At 36.5% G+C, this 24,537-nt stretch overlaps 1 protein-coding gene across 1 annotated transcript in view; it reads right to left on the reverse strand.

Annotated features, from left to right (window-relative positions):
- SPAG16 (sperm associated antigen 16) overlaps positions 1 to 24,537 on the reverse strand; it is a gene marked incomplete at both ends in the record, with an annotated part of 350,679 nt that overhangs the window by 291,044 nt on the left and 35,098 nt on the right.

Genomic DNA, 24,537 nt, shown 5'->3' on the forward strand with positions numbered 1-24,537 from the left:
CAGCTAGTGAACAACTGAATACTACGAGATTTATTGACTTGTTCTTTTAAAATTATATTCCGATGAGTTAACTTCTGGACAGTTACATCAATGTAGCATTGTTCTCGAGAGAGAGAAGCCATCATTACTGATCATTATCTGCCAAACAGAAATTCAATGTTTACACCAGCAAACTCCTCCTCCTCCAAAACAGAAAAAAAACACTCACAATACAAAATATAGCAAAAAAACCCCACAAACAATCAACAAACCACACTAAAACAAAACACAAAACAACCAAGAAAAACCCCACAAATAAAATGTTGCTGTCATTTATAATCATAACAAAGTTCGTGTAACGATGTGCGTAGAAGTGATAAAAACTTGGCCTGAAACTTTAACTGTTACTGTCATTTATGTACCTGGTACTGGAAGAAGCTATGATATTCAAAAAGGAAGGATGTTAAACTGTTAGTATAAAATCTCCTATATTCAATTCAGGACAAACTCTGCTTTTAGTAAGCATTATGTGGAAGATAGTCATACTTCAGGTAAACTAATTATTTTTCCTTAAACGGAAAAAAAATGTTTTAAAATGGCTTAACAGTAAGTTTAAAATTACGAATTTAAGATGCAGTGGTCTACCCTGCCCTAGACCACCTCATGATTATAAGAAGTTAGCTTCCAGAGACCTTCCAATTTCATCAACTGGCAGACAGAAAGCTCCTCAATTTGGAATGGAAGAACTACTCTCACTGTCCAAGTCACTTCATTTATATTTTATCTCCTTTTCTTTAATTTTCTTATGCATACCTCCCATAGTGGAGATTAAAAGAATTAAGTTCAGTCCTACAATCAAACTCAGCACAGCATGAGCTGTGGTGTGATGACTTATTTATGAGCTAAATTAAACAGTTTCTACTATGATTATAAATGAAAAAAAAATCATGCAAACACAAAGAGAGGAGGACTGTGTACACACAGATAAAAAATACAATGCAAAAGAGAGCAGCTACAGGTAAATAATCTTTTTTCTCCTTTGACTTCATGTATAGATGTATATCTAGACTGTAACTCCAGGTAGTATTTCCCAAAGATCACCATTACTTGGATAACTTGGATAAGAAAATGCTTTTATCTACTTGAATAAAGACTGAAGGACCACTTTCACATGTGCCACACGATCCCCAACAAAATTCACCAACACAGTAATGCTTGTTGAAGAGGAAATTGGAATGGAACTCCAGGCTGCAGTTCAGAGTCATTTTCCAAGTCAGCTGCTGATGCTGTTCCGTAGCATTGATTACCCCAACAGGCAGATGCAGATTTACAACTTTTTAACAGCATCTCCAAAGCAACAAACCCACAGAGACAGCAACTGCCTTTAATCTGTGCCTCTAAAAATTCAGTTACAGACCTGAAGCAAGGTCCTTTCTTCTCATTTGCTCATCATGAAAGGACAAAGACAGACCTAACATTCAGAAGGTCTCAGTCCTGGAAGTCTGTGGCTTCAAGAACAAACAGGAAAGCCAATTTTGTAATTCAGACAAAACTAATAATATATTAGACATGAATTCAGGATCAACTCTGAAGATAACTTTATCTATGTGGAACTGGACATCTTTAGAGTATGCTACATGGACTTCTCTCATTTGGTAGAAGCAATGATCATCTAGAAAAACATCCTTCTCATCAGTTAATGGATAGCAAAAAAAAATCAGATGTTGGTTGAAGTAGATTTCTCAAAGATTCACAGATAACATGCTTAAGATCCACTGCAGGAATAGATTCCCAAAAAGGTCCAAACCTGTAACATAGATATACTGAGCAGACAGAAGAATACAAAAATTACTCAACACTAACAGAATACTAAGTTTCCCAGTTTTCTTCAGCTCCAGCAGAACCTAGAGAGATAAGAACCACAGAATTATCGCTGGACTGTACCAGCTTACGAGCAGAAAATCTAGTCCCCGGGACACAGCAGAAATGTTCTTGCTATTAATCAACAAACTTACTGTACACTTGATAGACCTGATGGCATTTGTGCCACCAGATAGAGTGAGCTGAGGTTTCCACAATAAACTTTCCCAAACTGTTTTTGAGTCAGACATGAGCAGACTTGACTTTTCAGGCTCTTCACCAAAAAGAACATTTCCTGGAGCCAGGACTGGCTTTGCCAGGTAAAGGGCAGAAAGGATTGCAGCACAGGAGGGAATACAGACATCAGCTTTCCCAAACAGGGAACTAGGAAATTATTCAGCACAGGCCTCAGAAAGAAACTGACCCTAAATTAAAGAGAAGAGTCCTTCATAAACACATTCAGGTCTATGAAAAAGACTTCAGAGTATGTTCAAATAGCTCTTTGGACATCATAATCTGCACTTATCATTAACAATCAGCTTTAAATAACTGTCCAGGATTTTAGGGAGGTAAATGGCATATAGTGGTATTCAAAACTCATAACATGACTTCAAAAATACCAGTTCTGCTGAAGAGAGTTTATATCACTTCTTGATAGAGAATATAGTTTGTTTGGCTTGTTGTTTTGTTTTGTGGGTTTTTTTGCCAGTATCTGCATGTGAGTGTATTAACTACAATTGATCATCAAGTTATTATAAATGGTTAACTGTGTGCTTTAAAATAATGAATGGATTCTCCAGACCAAAAGAAAAAACTCTTACTATGGAACTGGGTGACAGAGCTAAAATGACAAAATTATATGTATGTATTTTTTTAGTATTAAACACAAAGTCTGACCCATCACAGGTGTTGTGCAGTCCCATGCGAAACAGATGTTTGATGTCATGACTATACAGTCCTCTTCATCTTGCCTATGCACAACTGATGTCTCAAAGAAGGGATTGTACAAGTATGATGAAGTCGTGTTAAGCTGAGAATGTCTGTGAGTCTGAGCACTCTTCTAAGTTCCACGAGTGAACTACATTTGCTTAGTACGATGTAGTAGAATGCACAAGTTTAGGTGGGATTAGCAATGATCTACTTTGACCTGAGACTTCAGAAGCTGAGGACAAGGTCAAAGAAGCTTCCATGTACACCAGGCAGTGAAGCTGTATCACAATGTGGGACTGATTTGTAGAGCAAGAAGCTTCCATGGTTGCAAGAAGCCTAAGAAGCCTCTAAAAAACAAAACAAACAAAGCCAAACAAACAAACAAACAAAACCCTCACCAAGATACATGTCATATTACTGACATAAACCACTGGACTAGAACAGGTGATGACGGTTTACATCAGCCTCCCCCTAAGAAATCACTAGCATGGGCTAATCTTCATTTTTGCATGGCCTATTTTTTTCTACCATTATTTTCCATGAAGGTGATCTGCAACTTGCATCAAGAGGCAGATCTTCTGTACACTTCAAAAGACTTTTCTTGCAAGCACAATGCTGATAAAAAAGTCAAAATACATATATATATATATATAGTTAATCTTGCAGCCTCATTTTCAGTGTGGTCTAAGATATTTTCTAAGATTAGTCAGTAGACTAGGAGATTTATTATTAACTCTAATTAACCAAGCTAAATTGCTTTATTAAAAATAGATTGTCATTAAAGAATGGAAGGAGGATAACTGCCCACAATATATTTTAAGGACTACACTAGTCATTACAAAACCACTTACAAAGACTATGCAGTTGTCTGATGCCTGAGCTGATCACCCATGTTTGCAACATTTTCAGGACACCCTGCTGTGAGAAGCTTTAAAGGAAAAACTGAAATTACTGTATACCTTAAAATTCCCATCAACCACTATGATAAAGAATGGAATAAAAAATCAATGTATTTTAATGTAAAAATGTAGACACACAGCAGGTAAAACCACTAACTTTTTTTTTTAGAATTTGTTTGCACTTAACTTGATGGTAGCCATTGTGTTAATTTGTAGGATTGAGCATACAGCAAATTTTGGAAGTACATACTATCAAAACAATATAATTTTGTCTCCCACTTCAGAAGGTCTCTACACTGCATGTTCTATGAGGATAGTATTAACCCGAGTCAAACCTAAAATTATTATGAAAATAATTAAGCTAATGACTTAATGATTGGTGCAAGTATATCTGTTACAGACTCAAAGCCTAGAAGACATTTTTCAGAAGACTGTGGTGTCAGTCACATATGTAGCCTCACAAAATCACACTAAAATTTAGGTTTTTGTTGTTGTTGTTGTTTTGGTGTTTTGAGGGTTTTTTTGTAAGAAATGTAAGACTGGATCAGACAGAATCCATAGATATTTACTGTGAAGTTTTGTTCCATTTAAACCATATTTATGTTTCCTCTTTGAAACTAAAATCTACATATAGAGTTTTGTGTGCAGAAAAACTTCCTAATATTATACTATGCAATTCTTCTGTAAGCTTTCATAGATGGGCAAAACTTTAGCTCCTTAAACTAGCCATTTCACATAGATTAGCCATCTGTTTAAATACAGTATTATACACAGCTTAAAGAACAAAGTAAAGAGTTTAACTAGAAGTGAGTATAATCCCAGTGTATGCCACTGCCTTCATGCAAATCTTAGGAGCTTTATGTGCTCATTGTATTAGAAAGTTTTACCTTTCAAGAATCACTAGTATTGTAACAAAAAACGTATACAATCAACATGCTTTTTGTAAACTGTGTCTCATTCACTTTCTGGAACAAGAACAATTACTCATTTTAGAGTAGAATTGTTCTAAGAAAGCCTAAGGATTCTCAATAGAAGTGACTGAAAGCCTTGCATTTTTCAGAAGTAAAAAAAACCCAATCAAACAAACGAAAAACAAAAAACAAAAACAAAAAAATAACCAACCAACCCCAGATACTACTTCAGGAGATACTGCTGTAAATTACTACTGTAAAGTTCACAAATATAGAAATATAGTAAAAAGAATGTAACATAAAAAAAATCAGTATTTCTATCATTCTTTACTGAATTTCTTAAGTATTTCTGAATTTGTAGTTTTTAAACCTCCCTTGCTGTGATAATCCTTTATTGTACTTGAACATGAGGTTCAGGCTCAGTTGTTCAGATAATTCATCCCTATGGTTCATACTTCAGGGTCTGAATGGCACAAACAGTGGTACCACTTGTCACGGCCAGTGAAGGGTTGATTTCAGTAGCTCCCTAGTACACACTAGGTGGAAGCCACACTTTAAATCCATCAGTTCTGTTGCTGCGCTGATTGCCTGCCTGAGAAAGCTACCAAGGAGTTTAGAAGCAATACGAGCTTAAGGTGATCTCTCACAGCATTTCCAAAATATATTATTACTGTATTGATTTATCAGCAGAAATTCAATTTACGTGAGGCATGTAGGTTCCGAGCTCTTTAAAAGGAACACAAACAAGCTACCTATGAAATAGGCCAATATAGATTTCCCCCCCCCCCCCAGATACAAATATTTGTTACAGTAAAATAAAAGTATTTTTATCCTAAGAACTTCCTACAGGAAAAATGCTCAAGATTGCTAACATGAAAATGGCTCCCATACTAAAAAAAATGTGGCAAGTGTCATTAGTCATTATTTAATCCCTATTCTATTATTTTCAATTGCTAAATCCTAAGGCTGAGAGAGAATCCATTACAGAAGTTGAGACCTTGTGTAACAAGGCTTTGTGAAACATATTTATTAAACACATTGATTGCAAAGCCTGATCCTACTTCAGCATCAGCACCAGTAATGTGCATGTTAAAATCCAACAAATGCACATTCTGAGGGCTAAGGCACGAAAGCAATATATTCTGGTTTTCACAGAATCCCAGAATGTTAGGGATTGGAAGGGACCTCAAAATATCATCCAGTCCAATCCCCCTGCTGGAGCAGGAACACCCAGATGAGGTTACACAGGAAGGTGTCCAGGTGGGTTTTAATGTCTCCAGAGTAGGAGACTCCACAACCCCCCTGGGCAGCCTGTTCCAGTGTCTGTCATCCTCACTGAGAAGAGTTTCTTCTCAAATTTAAGTGGAACCTCTTGTGTTTCAGTTTGAACCCATTACTCCTTGTCCTACTATTGGTTGCCACCGAGAAGAGCCTGGCTCCATCCTCGTGACACTCATCCTTTATATATCTGTAAACATTAATGAGGTCACCCCTCAGTCTCCTCCAAGCTAAAGAGATCCAGCTCCTTCAGCCTTTCCTCATAAGGGACATGCACCAGTCCTGTAGCCAATTGTTTACAGACTCTTTCTATTCCCTCCCATATCATCACCCAAAACTGGAAGGAGCAAAAAATTTAAAAACACACATAGTGTCTCTTGGTGGTCTCATCGTCCTGGTAGCGGGCCTAGGGCTTCAGCTCCACGCAGATCAGGTGCTGGGGGTGCCTGGCAGTCGCCCCTCTCATGGCGGGGACACCTCCTCACCACCTTAGCCACGTGTTCTGATTTCTTGTAGACAACGACGGCGCGAAACAGCGAGCCAGGGGGCGGCGGGATCTCCACGCGTACCCGTGCCAGGCACGGCTTGGCCAGGCAGCAGAACAACTTGTTCAGCACTGGTGAGAAGGTGCAGGTGATGGATTTGGTGATTCTGGACTCCAGGAAGCCCAAGCAGAAGTCATTGCGGCCACCATAGTCCTTGGTGAACAAGACAACGGAGGAGAGGAGGGCAGTTTTGTTCGTTCTAGTGTATGTAATGTACTAGGTGTTTGTACTATGATGAAAAAGAAAAACTATTGAGCTTTACTCTTACATCAGTACAAAAGACAAAATAACGCATTTCCTGCCTGTGAAATTAAACATCCTATTACCTTATCATCAAAGGCAAGGAATATTACACTCCAAACAGTGTCCTAAAAAGAATTTCTGTGAACCATAATCATTCTGAATGAATGTCCTCAGTCACTGGCAATGCTAAAAGCAAATGGTGCATTTTATCTGCCCAAATTGTGATTTAGAAACTACACTATCATGGTTATCTAATGTTACAGGTGTAACATACTCCCAGCCACTCATAGTTACCTGTGACTCTTCGCTCATTTACACATAGTATTTCCAGAGCTCTTGAAAATATTAGAAGGCAGTAAGTATAACAATCTTCATGTGTTTCATAGGCACAGGGTAGATACCTAAACAGTAGATCCTTAGCATCTACACATCTAGGTGATAAAAGGATCTGCTACTCATTCTTACGATTTACCAAGAGAGCCCTGTAGAAACTGGGCTTGCATTCCATGCCCTAAGGCCTCACATGTGCATATATAAAAAAACAAACCAGAAGAGGTATAGCTTGCTTTTTTTTTTTTTGTTTTCCTAAATTTAAGAACCTGAAACTATGACAGGATTTCATGATTTAACCCCAGTCAAGCTGAAGTTCTCTAGGAGAGCTTGTAAACTAAAGTCAAAGAGTCTCAGAGCATTGCTTAATTCCCCCTAATAAGATAAAAATCATTATGCAATTAAGAAAATTTTCCCTTAAAGCTCTTGGGAATATTTTCTTTCCTGTCCTGAATGTTTACAGAAAGACTGCATTTTCACTTCTAGTAGTGGAGCTCTTCAGAGTAAGTCTACAGCTTTCATTTTCCTTGAGGAAGATGCAAGAGACTCATTTGTCATAACACAGAGAAGGCAATGAACAGGCAAGTGGAACTGATCTAAATCAGCCCACAGCTAAGAAAAATGTCATATGCTTTAATACAAAACAGAAAGCATTCAGATCAGTTTATCTAAATCACAGCTCGGCCTTGTCTATCATCATCACACATATTTCTAAGTATATCTTCACTCAGACATTAAAAATTGAAGACAAAAAGAACTATTAGGTTGGTGCAAAAGTTATTGCAGTTTTTTCCTATTTTGCCTTTTGCTATTGGATACATTTTTAAATGTGGTTATGCTATACATCATTTTAAAGCGCTTTTTTCACTTTATATTTGTTTCACACTGACTTATTGCTTGCTTTTTATATTTATTTTAGACCATGGAAATTATGTTAGACAAAAAGCAAATTTGAGCAATTTTCTTATTCAATTTTTGAAAAGGAGATGAGAGCCTTAAAGACAAGCTGGCCATTGGAAATTGACAATGACCAGTTGAGAGTAATAATTGAAAATGATCCTTTTACAACTATATGAGAAGTTGCCGAAGAACTTAACTTCAACCATTCTGTGGTCCTTTGGCATTTGAAGCAAACTGGAAAGGTGAAAAAAGCCTGATAAGTGGGTGCCTCATGAGCTGATCAAAAAACTTTTTAAAAATCACCATTTTGAAGTGTTATCTTCTCTTATTCTACACAAAAACAACAACAACAAGCCATCTGTCGATTGGATTGTGACATGCAACAAAAAGTGGATTTTATATGGCAACCAGCGATGACCAGCTCAACAGCTGGACTGAGAAGAACCTCCAAAGCATTTCCCAAAGCCAAACCTGCACCAAAAAATGGTCACGGTCACTGACTGGTGCTCTGCTGCCGGTCTAATCCACTGTAGCTTTCTGAATCCTGGGGTGAAACCATTTCATCTGAGAAGTCTGCTCAGCAAATCCATGAGATGCACTGAAAACTCCTAATGCCTGCAGGTGGCATGGGTAAACAGAATGGGCCCAATTCTTCTCCATGACAATAGCTGACCACATATCACACAAATAACACTTCAAAAGTTGAACTAACTGGGCTACAAGAAGTTTTGCCTCATCCATCATATTCACCTGACCTCTCATCAACAAACTACCGGTTCTTCAAGCGCCCAACAACTTTTTGCAGGGAAAACACTTCCACAACCACCAGGATGCAGAAAATGCTTTCAAAGAGTTTGTCAAATCCTGAAGCACAGATTTTTGTCCAACAGGAACAAACATTTCTCGTTGGTGAAAATCTGTTGATTATAATGGTTCCTATTTTGATCAATAAAGATGTGTTTGAGTCTAGTTATAGTGATTTAAAATTCACAGTCCAAAACTACAAATACTTTTGCACCAACCTAATAGCTTTGCTATGCAATAGCAAGCAAGATAAAACCAAGCTTAACTGAGGCAAAGACCAACAGACAGTAATTTGCTGATTCAAATTCCTTTGGTAAGGGAAGAGGAGGAGATTCAACTCCTCTACCCCCCAAAATTTATGACTGTCATTATCAGTAGTTCCAGTTTGAAAATTAAAAGTCATTTTAAGACTGCAGTCAGGACATGCACAAGGGGCACAACTGGAGTCACACATGCTACTGTATCCATATATTCAACTTCAAAAGCAAATACTATTTTGTTCAGAAATGACAAAGCCATGAAATTAAATTCTTCTTAGGCCATAGCTACTGTCTATGTCCAAGATTCAGCAAGATGTCCTGACTTGTGTCACTAAATATTTGCAAGTAAATATTCTATTCTGAATTCTCACCCAAAAATTGGGATTATCTCTGCTTTTTTGTACTTGGAAAAGTACTGCACTATTCATTGATAGCTACACTTATATACCACTGAAATTATATTTTTACACAAAGTTAAAGTTAGGGAAAAAATGAATTTTAATAATTTTCTTAGTTTTCCTGAAAAATCTGATATGCTTATATTATGGGAGGATATATATTTTTTGTTTTGTTTTAAATTAAATATGTCAATATATTGAAATTTCCTGAGAAAACATGTGAATAATGGCCCCCGTTAAGATGATGTAAAACACTACTTATTTTAAGGTTCAAGGTAAGTTAGAGACATTCAAATCTGTTCCCATTTCCCTCTCTCCCATGATGAAAATCCTGATACTCTGTCCTCTGCACAGTTTAGTTTTGGTGCAATGGAGATAGCTGGCTTCAAAGGAACCAGATTCTAAGCAGGCAACTACTGAATATTAAGTGCTTTGCTGCAAGAGTGACAGAAAATTAATATGAAATACAGTAGTCAAGCATTATTATATCTTCTTTTTCATGTTTTCTGTAATTGAAGGAGTAAAATATTCTTTTCTAACACAGTATGAAAGAAATGAAGACTTTCAGTGCACCCACTGAACAGAACGTAGCCAAAGCATTCAGTAGACAATGTTGTATGGTTCTTAACATTGAAACAACTCTATTTCAACATGTTCCAGTGTCTATAGTAATTGTACTACATGAGATTTGCACTTCATTTTACTATTTTAATCATGACCATACTTATTTTATAAACATCTGAAATGTAAGGAAAGCAAGTTGACAGCAATAGCAGGACAGCATAGTAAAACTTTTATTGCATACCACATCTTGCTTGGCTGGCTAATAAAAAACATAAAACTCACCTACAAAGGTTCTAGCCACATAAATCCTCTTTATTCAGTTTATAACCCTGACAATTTTTCCTTTTTCTAATAAAATAAACATGAAGATAATAAGTAATATGTAGTAAAAGTCAGATTAATTAAAAAAGGTAAAACTCTTTGGTCTTCATGTTCAGAACTCAGGTATTCATGCAGCTCTTCAGACAGTTTGTGAACTGATGCTAAAAGTAAATTTGAACTTGAAACCACTCCTGACAATGTCAGTTTTAAGGATCTGCCAAATCAAGTCTTCCTGCAGCTGCTGCCTGTGCAATGAAGAAAAGAGAAAGTAGTTCTATTACAAATGTGTAACTATACCACAGACACTTGATACCTTTTTGACTAGAGCTCTCATTAGTACTCACTGATAAATTTACAGAAATTGTTTGTCTACAATAAGAAGGACAAATCTGAAGACTGAAAGCTGCTGCACTTCCCTACTGTTTCATTTCTTCCATTGTGGCTATTAAAACCATCTTTCTCAATGATTAATAATCTGAGAGATTTGAAGAATAAGAGTAAGCTAACAATTATAAAATGATCCATCACTGAAACACAATAACTTCCCATTGTTAGCACTATGGCTTGACCTTTATTGCTATTATTTCAGAAAGTAAAAGTATAAAAGAAAAAAAATATATGCAAAACATATTGCCCAACTGTACAGAAAGAAAACGACTGTAGCGGTGTTTTTTTTCTAAAACTTAAATTCTCAGTAAATACATTAGTAAAACATTTGTCAGCTTAAAGCAACATCATTGTGGATGATGCTGTTAAGGATAAACATGCCAGTCAAATGTGGGGACTGGAACATAATTTATGACCTAGAGACAAATACCCACAGAGGAGCAGAATTGCTTTGAGGACTGAGAGCTTGGAGTCTCATGACCAAGAGCTGACAACCACAGAATGCACTTGCTCAAAACTGACTACAGAACAATTAGTAGATTTAAGATACTCTGCACCCACACTGAATGGAAAACCAATACTTAAGCTTTTTAAAGATCAACAAATCATTTTTCCAGAGAAGGAACAGTCCTCAAACTATTCAGTGAAGACCTGTTCTACCTTAGAAAGGATCTATGATGTGCAGAAATACTATAGGCAGCTTCTTCCATGACTTCTACCATCCCAGCTATCTCAAATGTAATTTAATCCCTTCTTTTGTTTTACCTAGTCTGTTACAGGATATAGCATGACAAAAATCTCTGTTGAGTCAATAAAGTGAGGAATCAGTTAAATTATTCTAAGTACATGAACACACTAGTAGTTGAGTGATGAGTTCAGTTACAGTCCCAACGTGAAATTTACTACTCCTTGATGGTGGAAATTAAATTTAATACATAAAATTAATTTCTTAATTTAAAATTATGTAATTCAGTACAATAACTCTAAGTCTACACAGTACTGGTATGCCTGGATTTAAAATATCTACTTCCAATACCCATTAACAGGAATTATTAACATAAAATCATAACACCTGAAAGAATAAACTTTGTACCATTTTATTGATAACAACTCTGAATGTGTTAACCTGATTCTTGTCATCATAGCACTGCCACATTCTAAAAATAGGATATGCCCGTTTTTCTAAATAGTATTATCTATTATAAAGATAATCCATCTTTTACAAGGCACAAAACATAACTATGTTCATACAATACAGATGTATGGCACAACTACACAACTGAATCTTGCATAAATAAGTGAAAACACTGTTACAAAACTCAGCTTGATCATTTGCCAAGGAGAAGTAAAATAACATTAATGAAAATGCTGCAATAAATTATGATACAAGGCATGTATTTGGTTGCCTGGACTTTCATAGTCCATAGCAGTTTTGCAAGCCACATATAACCACGTGCTATTCTCAGAGATGTTCCCTATCCCTTCCTTTAAAAGGCCTATACTTGAAAAAGCTACTATATTTACGATCAATGCTAAAATAAACAGTAGTGCAATAAAACATAGAAAGCTTCTACCAACACTTTTAATTTGTAAATTGTTTATTACAGCGCAATTAAACTTCAGCAATATCTTAAGGTACAGCAGCACATGTTTCATACGCCACACAAATAAATTACGCATGTTGAAGAGGTAATGCTGACAATATGATAGACATCAAGATCCTTCTGTTTTCTGACATACAAGTAGCTATCGTATCCATACACCATCTTTGGGAGAAAAACTTCTGGCCTAAATTTTGCCTTAATGATTTTTAATTACAATATGTGCTTTAAAACAGTTTTAAATTATTTAGCTTGCATCTACTTCTGCCAGAATTACTAAGCAACAAAGTAATTTTATCAGTTTAAAGACAAAATTACTATTTTTACACAGTAGAACTGTCAGTATTACATTTCTGTGGAATTATCACTTTAGTTCTTCATATTATCTTTCCACTCAAATATTTTATTTTCTGAAGTTCATCCTGACTGTCACTAGCTCTGGGTTGTGGGTTTTTTTTAATTGTTTGGGGTTTTTTTGGTTGGTTAGTTTGTTTGGCTTTGTTTGTTTTTCCCCTTTTCTATCCATCGAGAAATATACAGGACCTCTGAATACCTGAAAATAGAAAATCTACCTCCATATGTACAGAATCCCAATGCACATTAGAAAAACACTGTAATTGCACAGTAGGCTGTGAAGATAAGAGGTTTACGTAGGCAAACATTGGCTCTTTAAACATAGTAAGACTGCACTAAAATATTTCCGAATGTGTTTTACAGAAATAGGTTTGTTTATTTTAACAGTAGGACTAATGCACTGCTCTATAATAAATATCAAATGTTTTTAATTATATCACAGCTCTTATAAAAATTATGCATTGAATAGATACAGAATATATAAATTTCATACACATGTATGTATGTGGCCACATATAAAACCAACGTGCAAGAGGAAGAATCATAATTTACCAGTTTTAAATATCACTGCATGTAGTAGATGTTGTTTTTCTTCAAGCTAGAAAACCAAAAATAACTTTTCTCTGGAAAAAGAAAATGTTGCTACCTGACATAAGTGTTGATTAAAAGAAATAGAAAGTGAAAAGACTACTAACCATACAGGCCCTGTCATGCTTAAGGCTGATACGTCAAATGCTGATTTATTATTACTAAATAACTCACAATATTTTCTCAACACAGGCTTGTTAAGTCACTATGAAGTTTAGTCCATAGCATAATTAAAATGAACATCAGTTTTATCAGCTATCAAAATGTTTCGATGCTACAAAATACTGCCAAATGTTTCTTCACTAATTCCTTCCTGCAGCACACGTGGTGTGTCTTTCATAAGAATTACCTTCCCGTTGATCAGGATGGCAATATTATAAGCCTAAGAGTGCTGAAATAACAGTAAGATCAATTTTCTTTGCATTAAGCTATTGAATGGATTTGCCATGAAACTCAAACCCCATGCAAACAAAAATTGCTATATTTTTCTACTTTATATACAGTTTTCCCGGGGTTACCAGTAATTTTAGACAGACTTTTTACACAGACTGTCTATTTAAGCTAAGCAGCAGCAATTACACATGGTTAGAGTCTCAGAACTATGAGTACTTTCCCTACAAATTCTGTGCAAAATGTGAGAGGATGAAAAGTGCCAGCAACTCCCACCCAAAAAACATCACGAGTGCACGTGGAAAACTGTATGGAAACAGCAGGGCCAAAACAGGGGACAAAATACCTTTGAAGCTAGTACAAGATGATACATTCATCTAGAGATGTTCCAAAGTATAGTTCATCAGAATTTATTTTTATGTTATTTCTAACACATACACTGCAAAAAGTGTTGGAAAACAAATTTTTTGGATGATTTATTTTGACTTGATCTTATCCTGAACAGTAAGAGAAAAATGTATCTTCTCCTAACAGTTCTCCTGCCAACTAGTAATGTTGTTACCTATTGATAGAAGTTCAAATAAGTTTTAAATTTTGCCATTCTTTTATTAGCTTCCCCAATATTAACATAGGAGTTTCATTTTTTCCTGAAATTAATAGTCCACTTTTAAGGAATTATCAGGAACTTCAAAATTTGTGTTTATACTCTCAGTATCTAGTATACACTTATTTTTCAGATGACTACAGTACATACTGTAATCATCTCAATAGCTGGTATAAGGCATATAGGGTTTACAAGGGCCCATATATCACTACAATGAACTAGTAAACACATTCAGGGACCATTAGTTACTGATTTATTTGCAATTATCCTTTGCAGATGCTGTCCATATTAGTCCCCTTTGCACTTACTCATACTGATTCAGTTTCAGGACAGGTAGTAACAATTCTTCCAAGCTCCACATGATGATAAATAATGACAACAAAGCTGTAAGAGTACGTTGACATGTGGGTACAGAGCACTCAACTTGCCAATACTGAAGAGTAATGGATTCTTTACAATAAAAAGCTAATTAATTGATTACAATAGCTGTTAGCAATAAGTACTATATCAATTAGTGATAACACTGATTATCTATCACTGTAAATCAGCATAAATATTTTCAGCACTGCAGGAAGTGGATACTACAGGAGATGCAAGGGAGGTGCTGCCAGACCGGCTTCCAAAAGTGCCAGTACTGAAACTGAAACTGCTAAAAACTGCCTTTAAGTGCAAGAAAGTCCATCTGTTCCAGATTCGTCAAGACATATTATAAAGCCAGACCTGACAATGTCTGTAATTTATTTTGGACCACATAAAACCCAGGCTACTGCACTTTTTTCAATTAATTTCTACTGGAGCTAGACATAGCTTTAAAAAGCCATTATTTAGAAATCATCGGCATTTTCAAGATTGAAGAATTTTCTGTAACTGCCTGTACATTCATGAAATGCCTAACTATATTCTTGGTTAAAAGCCAACACTTCATTTCTAACTCACAATGTCCTTAGATTCACTTTGCATTTACTGAATCCTATTCTACTTTTGTCTGATAAATAAACAGTCCTATTAGGAAGATATTTCATTCCCTTTGTAGATAATCACAGTCAATGATGAAGACACTCCTTACATTTTTGAAAATAAACAGACTGCATAATGGGACATGTTTCAGATTTTTGCTAGCCTCATATTTTCTACCCTAATCATTCTGCTATCACATACAGAAATAATACCATTTTCCTACCTTTCCTCAATATTGCTTGCCTTAGACTCGTTAGCACCGCATCACTGTCTTCAGCAAAGCCCCACATACAGACACTTTGTTCAACCATTTACAACATTCATTTGTCATCACTCCTTTCCAGTAAGGACGTCTGCTCCATATGAATGTTTCTAGGTAACTTTAAAAGACACTTCGGTAAAAAAGTAGATTTTTTTCTTTTCTGTTTAGTTTACAAAGTGATCCAGATTTCTTCTAACCTCCCTGGTCTCTTCATGAAATAAAACACCTCCAGCATGTCACACAATGTTAGAGATTGGAAGGGACCTCAAAAGATCATCTAGTCCAGTCCCCCAGCTGGAGCAGGAACACCCAGATGAGGCTACACAGGAAGGTGTCCAGATGGCATTTCAATTCCTCCAGAGTAGGAGACTCCACAGCCTCCCTGGGCAGCCTGTTCCAGTGTCCTTTACCCTCACTGAGAAGTTTCTTCTCAAATTTAAGTGGAACCTCTTGTGTTCCAGTTTAAACCCATTACCCCATGTCCTACGATTGGTTGTCACCAAGAAGAGCCTGGCTCCATTGTTGTGACACTCTCCCTTTATATATTTGTAAACATTAATGAGGTCACCCCTCAGTCTCCTCCAAACTAAAGAGACCCAGCTCCCTCAGCGTTTCCTCATAAGGGAGATGCTCCACTCCATCATCTTTGTTGCTCTGCGCTGGACTCTCTCCAGCAGTTCCCTGTCCTTCTTGAACTGAGGGGCCCAGAACTGGACACAATATTCCAGATGTGGTCTCACCAGGGCAGAGTAGAGGGGAAGGAGAACCTCTCTCGACCTACTAACCACCCCCCTGCTAATACACCCCAGGATGCTATTGGCCTTCCTGGCCACAAGGGCACAGTGCTGGCTCGTGGTCATCCTGCTGTCCACCAGGACTCCCAGGTCCCTTTCCCCTACACTGCTCTCTAATAGGTCATTCCCCAGCTTATACTGGAACCTGTGGTTGTTCCTACCCAGATGCAAGACTCTACACTTTCCCTTGTTTTATTTCATTAAATTTTTCTCCGCTCAACTCTCCAGCCTGTCCAGGTCTCTGGACAGCCACTCCTCCCAGCTTGGTGTCATCAGCAAACTTATTGATAGTACACTCTCTTCCCTCACCCAAATCATTGATGAATATATTGAATAATATAGGCTCCAGTACTGACCCTTGGGGCACTGCACTAGATACTGGCCTTCAACTAGACTCCGCCCCATTGACCATGACTCTCTGGCTTCTTCCCGTCAGCCAGTTCACAGTCCACCTCACTACCCAGTCATCCAGACCGCACTCCCTCAGTTAGCTATAAGGATGCTGTGGGAGACTGTGTCAAATGCCTTACTCAAGTCAAGGCAGACCACATCAACCGCCCTGCCATCATCCATCCACCTTGTTATGTCCTCATAAAAGTCAATGAGGTTGGTCAAGCATTACTTCCCCTTGGTGAAGCCATGTTGACTGCCCCTAATGACCCTCTTATCCTTGATGTGCCTTGAGATCACTTTCCCAGGGATGGAGGTGAGGTTGACCAGTCTATAGTTACCCAGGTCCTCCTTCCTGCCCTTTTTGAAGACTGGAGTGACATTTGCTTTCCTCCAGTCCTCCCCTCATCCCCCAAGTCACATATAAAAATGCTAAATAGCTTATGAGGAAACAAAAAGCATATTTGAAAACATTTGATGATTCTCCATTTAAGGCTTCATGTCAGACTTTACCATATCAGTAATCTTATTTAGATTGATTTGTATGGCAAATTATAACGTACTAATCATATACACTTTTTCGTTTTCTGTATTATTCTAGCTCTCCATTTCATGAGTCACTTTTACATCTTAAAAACAGCTTCAGAAGTATCCACAGATTTCTAGCACAATCTCACTGAGACAGTTTCTTAGTACAGAAGGAGATGAAAGAATGGAATTAGTTTTTGTAACACTTGACTCCTAAGCTACAAAACTGAAATACTGCTCTTTCATATGGGATATAAAAGAACCACAAGATTTTATTTAATTCTTGAAACCTAGTCCATGTGCTCTCAATATAAAACTAACTTGTTTATGTGAGTTAGGACAGATGGCATGGGGACCTAAACTGAGTTTTACTCTGAAAACCAGCAAGGGTTTACCCAATAGATCTGAGGGGTTTTGTAATCAAAATAATATATCCTTAGTAAGAATGCAAGTAACAATTTGTATTGCTTTTTATTACCATTAGCCCCTCAAAACCAACTCAATTTTGAAACTGAACTGGATTCTATTTGTCTTTTTTGGCCTCCCTCTTCAAAATGTAGAGCTACTCCTTCATACACAGCAGCTGTTCCACCCACTCTGACAGTCAGAGGGAATATCTGACCACTGTTCTCCATAACTGCTCATCCAGAGACAACTTGCAATTTCTTTCTAAATCTAGGCACTTGGGAACTGACTTAACAGTTTCAGAGCTTTTATTGGAGATGTCAAATTTCATTCATCAGTAGGTACAGCAACGGATGAGCATGAAGAATGTGGGCATTAGCTTTATTAATTTTTCAGAGTGTTATATATCAATACACCTCTGCAGGCTCAGAGAGTAGTGCTATGGCCAGTTATGAGATACAAGTGTGTAAAAGCCCACAGAATTCACTGGCCATGGTTTTGACTGTAATGCTTAAAAAATCTGTAACGGAGAGAAAGATAAAACCCAACACTACCCAGAAAAATTAAAAATTTGTCTGAGAACAAGTTGCACCAGCCTGTTCTAATCCACAGGGCATTTCTAGAGAGAAACTCTGGATAAAAAGAGGTTTAGAAAAACAAAAAGGCAGTCTGGATATAAGGGGCGTGAGACACTACTTGGAAAAAAAACAAGCTGAGAAGTGGACACTCCAAAGAAATCCACCTTAGAGCATACAGAACCTATCAGCATACAAAATCAAGAGAAAAATAATTATTTCAAACCCCACAAAGATCCGGTCATCTTCCTCATTGAACTGCCTTGTCTTCCTCACCTGTCATGGCATTCTTTTATCTTTCATTTCTACCTGCAGTTTTAACACCAATATCTTAAACCATTTCAAATTCTGTTCTGCTTCTGCCTTCAGTCTGGAGGCACTGGAAAAAACCCAATACCATTTTTACTCAAAGGAATTGCAGTTACTACAGACATTTAATATGTTTTTAAAGATCTTTTCTATGTGAACACAGCCATTGCTGCACATCCGATAAAAGGTCTGTAATGTTTCAGCCATAAAATGTACCTCTGGACCTCTTTTGTATTTGCCCTGAAGGAAATCCTAATAAAGTCTCCAAATTCCAGCCCTTAACTGATGAAATTCTGTAATACTCTGCCTCCAGATCAGACTCAAATTTACTGCAATCACACTGGTGATTTTTTAAGGTACTGCAGAGATCATTTTTTGTACTATGGAGAACAACAACAGGTACATTCAGACAACAGGTATACTCACTAAAACAAACATAATTCCTCTCTCAGTTTGTATCATTCCCACAATTAAATGTATACTTATCCTTTTACTGGAGTTGAAAAGTCATTCTGTTAAATATATACACTGCATAACAGACACAGGAATAAAACAGCAAATAATTACCTAGGTATTCCCTGGGGGTTGTGGGAACAACCACAAAAAAACCCAGCAGCCTTTGAAATAACAGCCAAGAGCAGCAGTTCAAATATCTGTAGCAAAGGCACTGAACAGAAAGTCTCACTATATAACCAATATGGGTTTTGCACTGGTATTTACAGTCCCCATATTTGTACCTTGTATGCACACTTTAATAGAAAGGTAAAATGTAATAATTCATATAGTAGTCTTTATCATAAAGCTCAAATTTCAGCTTTCTCAAAGCAAAAAAAATCTCCAGTCAAGGTAAACGTGAATGTATTATTTAAAAAGGACCAGACAGAACATGTAACACTCAGAAGAAAATTATAGAAGCAGCATACAGGTGTGAAGGTGTCTTTACAACTAGACCTACTCTCACCATTGGTTCAATCAGGTTACATATTCCTCAACAACTTCAGCAGAATTCTGTCTCAGATGTAAGAAAGGCTTTTAGGATTCTGTAGGAATCATCACAAAGTTAAATTCCCCAAAAACTCTCACCTACTATACCGCAAACAGGAAACTAAAATGAGATTTCATGTAACATGCTGATCTAACAGCCAGAGACAATCCCATGTCCTCACACACACCAATTCAGCTTCACCCCCCATAGCACTGAATGGCATTGCTGTGATCCCAGGGTGAACCCATTCACTTACATAAACTGGCAGAAAACAACCACAAGAAAAACATTTTTCTCTGCAAAAAATTAAAGGAGAAAGCAGAAAAGAGACAACAGGGGCAGAAAATCAGAACCTTGTCAGTGGCAGCACACTATTCGATCTGTTTAACTGAATATTAAGATACTAGATTACCAGAAAATTATATAATGATATAATGATAGCTGGCTTTGAACAGAAGCTGGATGTTTAACTCTTTATCATGCTTAGAAAAATTATCATACAATAACATCAACACAATCCCAGCATATGAGCCTTAAATTTTCAAAAGCGCTTAGGCATCTACTCCTACTAACTTCTGTGACAAAGAACCTACACACCTTCACAGATTTTTAGATACTAACTTCTGCTAAATGTATAGGTACTATGTGAGAAGAAAAAAATTGGAAACCTGAAAAGCCATTGGTAAATGGCTTACAAGTATGGGGTGTGCAGCTATATTACATTAAGATGATAAACTACAAGTAGATCAACTATCATTAGTAAAACAGTGGCACACACTTATGTGGCTAAAATAGACAAATTAAAGTTGATGCAGACTCAGAAAGATAGCACTAATAAAACCAGATCTCAGCTGTGTCATTAATATATTGGCTAGAACAATCCAATGACATACTTAAATCATATTCAAATACATTTGGCTGGGAAGATAAACAAAAAAGTTACCCTTCTCTTGTTTCCTCTCATTAGTTTTATTATAGTAACTTCTGGCATGAAATTCATGATGAATGAATCCAATTAGTAAAAAGATTTCTTAAAGTAATAAAAACAGGATTTGTAATATTAGGAACAATATTTATAGCTCCGAATCTCCAACTTACAAGCCTTTCTGACATTCATAAATTATTTAAGAAAACAAACTTTGTATTCTAAAGAAATAGAGAAGGATTGTTTCAGAAGATATAAAATTTAAGATAATCTAATGCATCGCTGAGTAGCTGATTTAGCTAAATAGAATAGTCTCCTACACGGGTGTTGGCACGTTTGGGCCAAGCTCCTCAAATCAGCTTTGGCATGTACAGCCCGTTTCACTGCCACTGTGGCTGCCTGATCAGACACATCACCAGATGGTGGCTGGAAGCTTACGGTGTGTGTATCCTGACAAAAATGGACATAAACTACACACAGACCATAAAGAGCTCCTTGCTATGATTCTCAGACGAAAAGATCAGTTAACATAGCGCCAAGGGTAAGAATACATTAAAGTAAATTTGTTTGGTTGTGTTTTTAGAAAGAATACAGGAGTTAGAGAACACAACACAGGATGTATCCAATTAACCTTAAATATTTTCCAAATACTATCTGCCTTCTCCTCTCATTCTTTGTGTTTACACAGTTCCTAAAATACTTTATTAGTACATAATAGGCTGTGTTCCATTAAAATAAAACAAAGCTCTATAAATAAACAATCGTGCCAACAAAGCCCTTTCAGCTCCTCTTCATTGTTATTTCCAAAACTATTTTAGCCTGGGTGGATTTTTGAGATCAAAGGAATTCTAGGCACAATGGTTGTCCAAAGCTTTGGTGGCAGGCAAAAAATTAGCCATACACTATGATTTTGCAAAAGAGAAGAGAGGGTCCAGGTCAGAACAGGGGAAGTATAGTCAACAGAATAGGAGCAGCAGAAGAAAAAGCTGCCAAAGCCTTATGTGCTGGGACTCAAGAGAATATCTCTTTCAAATTACTATTTGTTTGGACAAAAACAATCATTTAACAGTTGACTCTATATCAAAAACTCCAAGTGAGTATCCAAACTCAAAATGAGGGTTCTTTTTACCAAAGGATAATCTTTAAAAGTAAAAATCTTTCCTGTTCCATCTCTATCTTCAATACTATTTTTCATGTTTGTAATAAAGCAAAACCAAGGATAATATAATGTCTTCACATTCACCAACCCTGTGATCTATGCTGAAACACATAATTGCGGTATTTTCCCTAAGTATGACATTAACATGGATATGTGCAGCTCTTTTTCTAATCATTTTTCCACTGGGTCCAAGCCAGGGTATGTATACCATACAGCATATGAATGATTTCTGCATTAAGAGTGAAGTAGTAGTATTTTTAATATCTTCACTAATACAAACATCCTTTTAAGGCCATTTTCTTAGGCAATGAGCATGAAAAAAGATAGATATAGATAGATAAACAGCTGAGAGAGATGTGATAGCTATATGCATTGTTCCTAAATCAGCTACAAGAGCTAAGTACTCAAACCAAAAGAAAAAACATCAGTATACATCAGAAGTGTGAAAATATAGCGTACACAAAGAATACACACATTAACCACCACCACTGGTACATGTGACCAAATTTAAAACACCACATACAGGGATTTTTTCCTTGTTTATTTGTTCTTCTACTCTTTAACCTACCAAAATTTGTGGAAATTGATCGACAAATTTAAATCACAGCAACTGATCCCAGGTTTTGCTGTATTGCTTTATGAGAACAATTTCTTTACAGGTGCCACAGAAACATCGGGTAGGTTTTGCTTTCTACCGTAAGTGAAACATTCCTGCAAAAATAAAAGCAGCTTCAGGCTTCAGATATGTAGTAAATTAAGTGTCTGATTGGCCGATCTGCTTTGGATGATTTACAATACAGAGCACATTATCTGAACTGTATATACACAAGATGGTAACCTGTAAACATAAATACAGAAAAATACTACAAAGTATACAAAAAAATGGAAACTGAAGTCACCTGCTGAGTATATTGTAATACAGCTATCACTGGCCTGTTTTGAATAACAGAATTCTATACTAGACTTTTAAACTCATGTAAATAACTTCTTAATTCAGCACCTTAGTTGAAAGAATTTAGAGTATTTACAAAAAAAGTAGAAGTAGGAAAGAGAAGGGTAGCTGTTACAGAGAAGAAAGGAAGATCAAAAGGAAAGAGAAAAAAGCATTATTTTAGGTGAGATGTGAAACAATTTCAATTAATCCCCTCCCAGCAAAACGAAAAACCACAAACACACAACCCCTCAACATACACACAAACACACATTGCACATTTCTGCCCCCAGAACAAAGCTCTGAGAGATCACAGCCAAACTCCACAGTAAGACATTAAACTGCACTTATATAAAACCAAATACTTTTTGCTATATAATACAGAAGCATCCACAATTATATCCTGTTGTTCAGGTACGCTGTTGAGCAGTCGTGCTTTATACAACTGGTTGCATTTAGCAACAGCAGATTTGATCCACCTTTATTGTCTAAACATCAGTCTGTGAAGTTCTCTGTTCCACTAGCATAAAAAAAAAATCCATGTGTATATACATCATTACAGATTAGTTTCCAACAGAAATCTTTCACCAAGGAACCCATCCTCAGGAAAGCAAAACTCTTACTTGATGGGAGTGAAGGTGTTACCATTTAACAATCGTTCAGTGATCTGTATAAAATGAGCTGGTGTTAAGGACAAAGAAAGTATGAACGGAGGTGGAAGGCAGCAATCTCAGAGGATCTTTATTGGATAACACCGAAAGGCCATTAACAGCTTCTCTGCATCCCGGTGCTGTTTCTCCTGAAGATTGTAAATCTTCAGTACTTTGTCGGATCTCAGTCTCCCTGCTGAGAGATTTCACTATGGTCATTGTATGTAAGAGAAGATTAACAAATCCATGGTTATACAACAACTATCAAATCATGATCAAACCTACCAGGCCTAGATTTGAACTGGAAATTCAATTATGAAAAGTTCTGTGACCCTTTAACATTATCTTCATACTATGTGACACTAATGAAAAATAATTAAATTTTCTGGAGGAAACAGTCTGATTATTAATTCATAAACTGTTTGAAATAGAGCCTTAGCTTTTCATTTCATTGTATTCAAACAGAAACAATTAAGAAAGTACTTTCTACTCCCAGAAGTAGTTTGAATACACAAGACAAACAACCCTGCACATGGTGAGGTGGTGCATGTTCCTGCCAGGGTACTTCTGGTATGTTAGAGAGACTCGTTACCATGAAAACTAAATGCTAATGTTGAATTTCATTTTCCTTAAAGTGATGTTCACATATGCAAAGGCTTTGTTTAAATATTGGAAAAAAGACTGTAACACTAAAATCCATAATTTAATATTGAATAGTTAATTTAAAATATAAATACCACAGTTAGTGAGCACCTGAGCCCTTCCTTCCAGATTTCAGGGGTGTAAATGCTTATTTCGTATTTCAATCACATTTCAGTAACTTGAAAGGGATCCAGTTTCATACATGAGTAATTTAAGCCAAACTACATTAAAATGGAAAAACAAAAAACAATTAGTATTGTTAACTTTGGCCTCATTCAATCTATTATTTCTTGTTTAAGATGATGCAGTGGTTCCTTTTAACCTCATCCCTGAACACCAATGTAAGTCAGCTGCTGGATTTTGTTTTGCAAATATTTCTTCTGTAAGACTATTTCTTTAAAAACACAGTGGTGATTGTTCCCCCAATTCAGACATGTTCGTCATTCTGAACACTTCAATTTACAACTGTATATCAATTAAAATTAACTAAATATTTTAGATGTATTTTATCAATACCCCAAAATACCTAACTAGATCATTCCTTTGTTGTATTGGAAACCAAAACTATGTGTTTAGGGTTCAAAAATTATTATGCAACTCTTCCCAACTTTTGCATTACAAAATTTTTATTATGAAACTGACCTTAAATAACAGAAGAATTATAATTGCAAATAGACTTCTGTGGAATTTAGTTTTTCAACTGTAATGAACTTTGTGACTATAACATCACAACAAAGGTACCCAGGCAAGCATGCACTGCCGTATGTCTTGTGCAGCAATTTCTCTTTCCTTTAACAGAAGGGACACCTTGGTAAGAGGTACCATTCAAAACAGCAGTACAATTGCACAGAGACATTTTACCAGCAGAATCCCATCTGG

The sequence above is a fragment of the Nesoenas mayeri genome (assembly GCF_963082525.1).
Source record: "Nesoenas mayeri genome assembly, chromosome: 6".
NCBI lineage: Eukaryota > Metazoa > Chordata > Aves > Columbiformes > Columbidae > Nesoenas > Nesoenas mayeri.